Here is a 9496-nt window from a genome sequence, read left to right as displayed (position 1 = left end):
ACAATGGCCATGTAACCTCATTAGTTTTACTAGCTTATGTTAGGACATGAGCCCAAAAATAAAGTTGATCTGAAATTCAAGCAGACCACACCACAATAAATAGTAGAGACTGCCAGTGCACCATTGAAACCTCAAGGGTCGCTTAAGTTTTGGATCAGGCTCATATGTGTGTTTTCCTTTTATCCTGGTGGGAGTGACTTTTTAAATAGTTTGGATGGCATATAAATATCATTATTCTCCTAAGAAGGGTTATAATACTGGGCATTTTCATTCTAGCATTTGGTGTATTGTGAATTGGTTGTTTGAACTTTCTCATTTTTGGGCTCATGTCACGATATGATTTGGAAAAACTAATAGACAAAGTGAATATTATACGCACATTGCAGTGGGTCCTAAAAGGCTTCTCATTTTTGGGCTCATGTCACAATCATGGAGTTTGAAGATTGCTTGGAAGGATTTTGAAGTGTCCCGTTGAGAAATCTCACAAAATTGCAGTAAAAAGATGGGAGATCATGACAATTTCTTAGATATTTAGTAGACAGTGCAGAACTCTACAGAAGGGTCTTCAAACATTCTTCAATTTTGCATTACACTAGGAAAAATTAGATGATTATTAACCTGCATGTCTCGATTGAAACAACTTCAATGACTGTTTTTTAGATAGTGATTTACTCTGTCAAAACTTACCAAGAAGTAAACTTGTACAACTGAGCCCCACTGATCAAAATCAATCCATTAAACACATTTTAATTAGTGGCAAAAACCCACTTAAACTGAAACCAGTGCAGTTGCAAGCATAGTACGGGTAATTAAGGGAATATATGGGCCTGTTTGGGTGCCACTTAAAAGTGAGTTCATCTTATTTTAGTTACTTGTAATTTATGCATTAGAGATTACATTTATTTTCTGGTGAGGATTAAAAGTAATATCGACAACCAACCATCACAATCTCTAATACATAATTTTAGATCCAACTAAAATGAGATTAAGTGGCCCTAAGCACATAAGTAGCATTTTTAAGTACAATGCGTGTTAGGTAGACCAAATGCCATGATTCATCCATATATTTCTCGTGTGAAAACGATTCAAATGACTCGGCATCCATTACACTGCAAGATATGGAAAAAGGTAGTACATTAATAGAGGCTGATGAAACTTTGGTTGAAAAAAAACATACATATCTTGGATATGCACGACAGCAAAAGCGCAACATGAAGAGTCTCTCCGAGCGTGTGTGTGGGAAGTGTTAACTGCACTCGCTTGAGTGCATTCTCTTTGCACGTGGAAACAAGCAACACATGTGTGAGATCAGAGCTGTTCATAAGGTGATCCCAACTTCGTAGATGCATATCTAAAAAAGTAGGCTGATCTGAACGTAGAATTTGCATGCCAGTAGCTTTTTATTAGCCATTCGTTTATTTGGTGCACGTGTGGATTTAAGACATGTGGGGTCACCTTATGAGTGGCTCCGATCTCACACACGCATTCGATGTTCACACATGCAAGACACTGAAGTGCACATATCATTGAGTTTGTGTTGGTGGGCCACACATTAACTTATCTGCCCATGTGCTATAACCACCCACTAAAACTACAAATAAAATACGCGCTTTTGGATCCCCAAATGAACCTCTCTCAAGCCTATAAATACCAGCCGACCTTAGCACCCCATCTCATGGCCTTGGCTCACATACATCTGACCATGGCTAGTAGTACTAGAGCTGTTAGCATTGGTTTCTTAGTGTTGTTGGGTGCTGTTTGCATATGTTCTGCAGCTAGAACCCTTCTCACATATGAAGGAGGAGCTGGCTATGGTCTAGGCCATGGTGGCTACATTCCCTGAGAAGAACATGGCTCTTCTTAGATGGAGCTAGCAATAATAAAAGGTAAGAAATGATCACCCATGCACCTGGTTGTACGTTAACCTAAGGAATACGGATCCTCTGTTTGCGTCAGGCAGAAAAATTGTAGTTGTTGTTATGTAATTGGACCGTGTGATTGTAGAATGCACTCAATTTGCGTAGCTGATTGAAACGGACCAAACATTTTTTCACAATCATGCATTTCCCTGCAAGAAAATACATGATATTTTCAAGTAGGGAACTGAAATTGTGAAACATGAAAAATGGGTTATACCGTGCAACCAGTTGTAATGATGTTTGAGTGTGGTGTAAGAAGATTTTTAACTTGTGTGTAAGCTTTACAGGCTCGATGAAAGGCGTTGTATTTGTATGCTAGATCTGCATGGAATGAAAGATGGTGTGTTGAGTAATTTGATACATTGTCAACGTTTGATGGTTCATACATGTGCACTTAAAACTTTTACCTGAAGCATATGTTTTACTAGAATTTAACCATCCAAATCATGGGATCCACTGTAGATAGTTTTATAAACCCAAAATCGGATTGAATTAATGGTAACCATCTGCGATTGGTGAACAAGGGTTTGTTAAATCCATACCGTAACTGCTTTTCACTTCAACTGCTCATTAGACATTCACCAATCGAACAGAGAGGAGATTGGCTGCTAGTGACTTTTGGCTCTCGGACCATCTGGAGTGAGGCCACTAGGTTGGACGGTTTTTCTTAGTAGCACATATGACACGTGTGCAATTTTCCAGTGCCTGATCCATGACATTTCTGCGGCAGCATCGAAGTTAAAACTCTTTGGGTCTGTTTGGGCAGTGGGATTATAAGGGATTAGGTGGGATGGGATTCAAAAAAACATAATTATTACCCATGCCAGGGATTGTCCCCTGTTGCCATGGGATAAGATTAATTCCTTTGTTGAAAATACGGTGGTACATTGAATGGATATACCCACCATCATTTGAAATTACTGAGAATAACATACATGTGTTATATCTAAACTGTTCATTTGTTTCGTAACCACATTTTATGACATGAGCCTAAAAATGAGGTAGATCCAAAACTTATGTGGCCCCAAAGAAGTTTTCAACGGTAAGGATTCAATCCCCGTTGCTTTCTATGGTGGGGTCCACTTGAGCATTATATTTACCTGATTTTTTGGCCCATTCTCTAAAATAATCTCGATAAATAGGTGGACGGTGTGGATATAGCCCACACATCATGGTGGGACCTACAACAACTTGCTAACATTGAGTGAAATTGGCATGGACCCAATGCAATTCTATTTAATGTAATTCCAAGCTTTTCCATTCTTGCCAAACATGGAGTGGAATTGGCACAGGACCAGATGAATCTCATCCCACCTAATCCCTTCTAATCCCACCGCCCAAACAGACCCTTTATGTTTCGCAATGAGACATTACCAGCCGACTGCTGTAGCATGGCGGCCCTGCCCCTGGGCTAGGTCTTGGGATGAGGGCCCAGCCTGGGTTTGAAATCTAGGCCCATTGGGGTAGGCCAAGCCAGGCCTAATTCAAAAATTATGTGGGTCAGCACCTTTTGGATTTGGGTCATATTTCAAATAATCACAGCCGTTAACAGAAAATTTTCTTAAATTTCCACTATTTCAAACCGTTGATAATGTCACTATTTTCTCTACGCAGTTAGCCTAAATCAATCCTGATACTCAGGCCAAGGTCAAGCCAAGGCAGGGTTCAGAGGACGTGGGCCAGGCCAAGGCCAATCTTGGCCCATTACCCACCCCCATGCTCTTGCATCCCGACTTGAATAGCGGCATGCGTGCTTGTCAGTGCGACCGGTCGACATATTTAGATAATCCAAACCGTTGATTTTATGAGTCCTACCAGGGATGGGGAAGCACCACAACTGTAGAAGTTGGAACTAAGATCCAACCCGTTTGCACAAATAGACCGTTAAGAAAGAATGACCCAATGCTCCAAACAAAAGAAAGTGACTTACTGGACGTCTAGGATCTTTTTAATCTAGAAAATTTATACTTCTCCACTGTCCACCGTGGAGACCATCAATTTGCACCATATATACCATACTGCTCGGGCTTTCAATTTATTTAAGTCGGGCCATTGTTTCAGTGATCCAAACCGTTGATATTGTGGTACCTATGGAACATACAACATAAATGTCCCGAGAAAAAAGGGATCATAAGCCGTTAAATAGGTGGCCCATAAATAACGGTTAAGACAGACAATACAACAATGTTTCCGATTCAACAAATATGGACCTTCCATTTTGGGGGAGTTTTGGTCCATGGACCATCCAATGCGAGTCACGTCACATAAACGTTTTGGGTCACTGTAAAGTGGGCCCCATTAGTATAATCTATCGACCGGGGCATTTGTATAACTTGTGCATACGGAACGTTGTCAGACGACGCGCGCGAGTGAGATGGTGGAGGAACGTTCGTGGTGACTTGAGAGAGGTGTGAGAAATCCGGCTGTTCGTTGGGTGATGATCACTGTCATTTCTGCCCAAAGTCAGGTCAATCCACTGATCGCTGGACCACGCTTGTACCATACAATGCTGGGTCAAAACGTTTTCTATAGCGAAAATCTTCCTATATGAAAATTTATGGTGCATGGACAGTCAAGATGAGGCCCGTGGTATCAATGGTTTGGATCAAGAACCATTGTTCCCACTCTTACGATCTGAAAATCCCACGTGGCACTTTACAAACTCTTGCCTGAGCTTGTATAAGAACAGCGCTGTCGTGCGCGCGCGAAGTACCCACGTAATGTTAGTTTTATTGTTTCCAAAAATCAGGTGCACCGCAACATGCGAAATATTTGGGATGGAAAGCCCACCATTAGACTTGTGTGGGACCCACCGTGGTGTTTATATTCCATCCAATCCATTAGTATGATTTGCCTCAGTGGGATTACACAAGTACCCAAAGATCAAAGTATTCCAAAACTTAACTTAGGAGGGCCATACTAGGTGAATTTAGAGGTTTTAGATACTTTTTATAGGTGGCCCGCCTGAGCATTGCATCAGATGTTTTATGATCAAGACCTGACAGGAGCGATGTGCATAATGGACGGCATAGATTTCATGAATGCTAAGTTGTTTCCTCAAGTTAGAGAGTGTGTGCGAGTGTTTTGCATGTGAAGTATTGGTTGTAATCGGTCGAATATTGGCGGTGACTCATCCTTCACATGTGAGACCCATATATAAAGTAATCCAAACAATCCCGTATACACTCACACCTTAGCAAATGTTGTATCTTGTCTTGGATTATGTTAGATGACCTGTAAGGTTGGAAGTCTCTTAAGAATAGAGCCTGACTAACCCAAACCACAGCAATGCTTATGGGTTCAACGGCGACGTTAGGATTTGTATGCAAACTCCGAGTACAAGTCCTTGCCCAGGTAGCCCACGTCGCCTGTCGCCTTTCAGCCATTTGTAATATATAATAGCCCATCGTGGATTTACAACAAGTGTGGGTGACAATAGGGTCACCAATCAGGCTCATTCCATTAACCCTATACAGTGAACAGATCTCCCATAGTCGCAGTGATCAAAAGCGACAATTCAATTGCCGTCCAAATCTTTATAAATCTACATAGATATGGCATCTCTCCAAAGATCTCTCCATATAGCATTTAAGAAAAGCCAGCATTTAGGGCAGAAATTCGGCACCCTAAGATGAAACGATCATTTCATCCTCCTAATTAAGGTTAAAATTACATGTTTTATTGGCAAAGCAAATCTATAATACTATGTCCTCCAGCAGTTTAGATCATACCATGGTGTGATGTTTGCCTTCCAAGTAATTACATTTTACCAAATTGTCAAGCTAACTAGCCCTCTCATATCGATATCGGCAATACTTGGCTTAAAGGAGACAAGTCTATCCAGAGTTAGATCTAGGGAGAGACTTGATCTAGGGAGAGTTAAAGATACTTGGTTAGAGAAAGCAACCACCATTGCCATGAGAACATTTGATAGATTTAGGGTGCACTAAAGAGTTGCAATATTTGATAGATTTAGGATACACTAGAGAGTCTCACAACCCTCCTTAACCCACACTTGCATCCAAGCAATTTCAACCATCCAAAGTCAATAGAATAGAGTCAGGATTCAAGATTCATAGTCATCTCCTCTAATAATAGTACCTTCTGTTACGCCCTGAAATTCAGTACCCGAGTTGGCCAGACCCAGGTCCGAATCCCAAGTCATGATTTAATATTAAACATTCACAACTACACTTAATCAATCTCATTACAATAACAACGTTCATCAATATATAACCTTTAACTATTACAGTCTAAACTCACTTCTAAATTCTTATTATACATTTTTTTTCCATTGGTACAAATAAAAGATAAGTAAATTAATGATTGGATCTTCACTCCACTTTGCTCTTGACTAAACTCTGATGTCATGAAACACTGTTATTTTGGGTATGAGCACAACCACTCGTGGGATCTTATCCAACCAAATCTGAAATTTCTAGATTTATATTAAACAAATAAATAATAAAATTACTTTACTGAAATTCAAAATATGAATCAAAATATTGAATATTAAATATGATATGAATGCGATGTTGGAATCATAAAGACGCATTGAATGCTACACTTTCATGAATTCAATAATAAAATTAAATAATCATCACATCTTACAACATCGTACTTAGGTGTATAGTTACGTTGCATTAACGCCCACACACTGGCACCTCGTGGTGAGGAACTCATTTATACGTTAGCTGGTCAGACTATTGCTCCAGTTGTACCTCTGACGTATGTCCACGCACACAATTGTACTCATACGCCGTACACAAATAAAACTCTGAAGGATCCAACAGGTTCTAGGGTCTTTCACCTGAGGGACACGATTGCCCTACTTGCTAGCTTTAGGGTCTCTCACTCAAGGGACACGATTGCCCTACTTGCTGGCTTTAGGGTCTTTCACCCAAGGGACACGATTGCCCTACTTGCTAATATGACAATCATTTCCTCATTTTTCTTTCTTTTTCTATAATTCCGTAATCAGTAGAGATGAATGCATGTCATGAATTATTCCAAAATCAGTAGCGAAATAATTTAATTATTTAAATCCCGATACAACAATGCAAGTTCTATACAAATATGTAGAAATTCGATGCCGTAAAAATTCAATTCCTGAAATTTACTGAAACATCAAGCTATTTTCTTTGCCCTTTTAAAAAAAATAAAAAAATAAAAATTTAGAATCAAATTATTAATATTATTTTAAACTAATTAATTTAAATCAATTACTTTAACACAGATTTAAGGTCTAAATCTTAATACTAAATTTCAGAAATAAAAGTTAGATTAAAATTTAACTCTACAAGTTAATCAGATTCAGTACATGCTAAACTTTAGAAAAATAGATATTAGGTATAAAGGGATTTGACAATATTAATTTGAAGTCATTATGTCAAAAATAAATAAATAAATAAATAAAAATTTTAAAATACATAAAATCAGAAAGTTCATAAATGGAGGAGAATCACTCACTTGATATTTGGACTGTCGATTTCTGAACTAGACCATACGCCCACGATCTACTTAGCGTCGCATGCTAGACCTGACCCACGCTTACGCTCTCAACGAGTTTCTTCCACTAACGTAACACATAGCATTAACTTGCTGTCTACACTCGCTGAATGCGTGAGAAGTTGAGTTTCAGGACACCATCCACCAAAAGAAAATAATACCTAAGTGGTCCATTTAATGAATGGTTTGAATTTCAGGTTAGTCTATTTAACCATGACTGTTTCCAATCAAGGTTTTCTACTGTTTGTATTATTGGGCCAATATGGTATGTAGGATGAATCGCTGTTTTACAATCGAAAATATCAATAATATAAATTTTTATTTCGAATTAATAATTCTAGATATCATTTTGTTAAAAATTTAATAATTCAAATACTTAAATAAAATATTATTTTTACTATTATTTAATTTAGGAATTACAATGAAATAATGTACAAGAAATTTTATTTAAATTCTAACTTTAATTAAATTAATTTTTTTACTTAAATAATGTTAAATATTAACATAAAAATATTTATTATTTTTATTCACTAAATTTTCAAAGTAAAATTTTTATTTTATTTATCACATAAACTTAACAAATACACACACACACACATATATTGAAATAACTTGATTATTTTATAATAAATTTTAATTTCTCTTTGATAATTCATTGAGAATGTATATTTAGGTTTAATCGATAAATTATTTAAATTTTAATTTAAACAAAAATTTTGAACTACAAGGAAAAGATTTTTTTTAAAGCTAAAAATCTAATATTATATTTTATTAAAATTTTAATTTAATAAAGTTTTAAATATACATTAATCACTAGAATTCTAAAATATAGAAATCTAATCAATTTAGTTTCAATTCCAAAATTTTGAAAATTTTCTTAAACTTAAGTTCATTTAAATTTAATTTAATTAGCTCTTCAAATTTTAGAATTAAAATTTAGATTTTAATTTTTACAGAACAAAAATTATCATACTGATTTATATAATATAACATTAATAATATAATTAAATTATTATTTGATAATTTAAAATTTATTATTATTATTATTATTATTATTATTATATTTTTATCTAACTATTTAAATCTAAATTCAGAATTTTATTATTATTTATTTTTAAATCTAAATTGAACAAGGTTAAGGAAAATATTAATTTGGACTTTGGATACTATTATTATTATATAAATTATTTGTTACAATATTATTTCAGTATAATTAACCTTGTTTTATAATTGACTATCTAAATTAATAAATTTACTTTTGTTTGATACATTTAATATAATTATTATATTACTTTTATGTTAAATTGTTAATATCATCATTTACATAATTTTTTTTAAAAAAATAATAAATTATATTTATAACAACTTTTATATATTATCAAATAAAACTTTTCTATTTTGTTACTTATAATATAATTATATAAATAATATTAAATACTTATATATTAATTATTTAATATAATATTATCTTACACATGTTTATTTTAATTATGTTATATATTTTGTTATTATTTTTTGTTATAACCTACAATTATATTGTATTATTACTATATTATTATGAAACATAATATTTATATTTTACTATACCTTAATGATCTTATAAACCTTTTTATTTTATTTTATTTTATTATATATCTTATTATATATTATATTAATACTGATTACATATTACAATTATATAATTTATAATTTGTTATTATTACTATATATTTTTATTTTATTTTTATAATCATATTTGCTTATATATACCTATCAATCTTACATCACTTATATTCACAATTCTGTAAAATGAATCATCAATTCTTTAAATAATTAATTATATATTCTGTTTGTACTGTAAAATATTGTAGGATATTATAATTTATTTGAAATTTAATTTAATAAATTTTTTTCTTAACAAAACATTTAAGAATTAATAAAATAATCTTAAATGAATTATTTATTTTATTCTGTAAATTTATTTTATTTTATTTATCTATAAATTATTTCAATATTAAATATTTTAAAAAGAATAAAATAAAAATTTCCAAATAAGTAGATTCCCTACATAAAAAAAATAAATTAACTAA

This window comes from Magnolia sinica, chromosome 6 (assembly GCF_029962835.1).
Source record: "Magnolia sinica isolate HGM2019 chromosome 6, MsV1, whole genome shotgun sequence".
Classification (NCBI taxonomy): domain Eukaryota; kingdom Viridiplantae; phylum Streptophyta; class Magnoliopsida; order Magnoliales; family Magnoliaceae; genus Magnolia; species Magnolia sinica.
Note: the sequence above shows the minus strand (reverse complement) of the source record.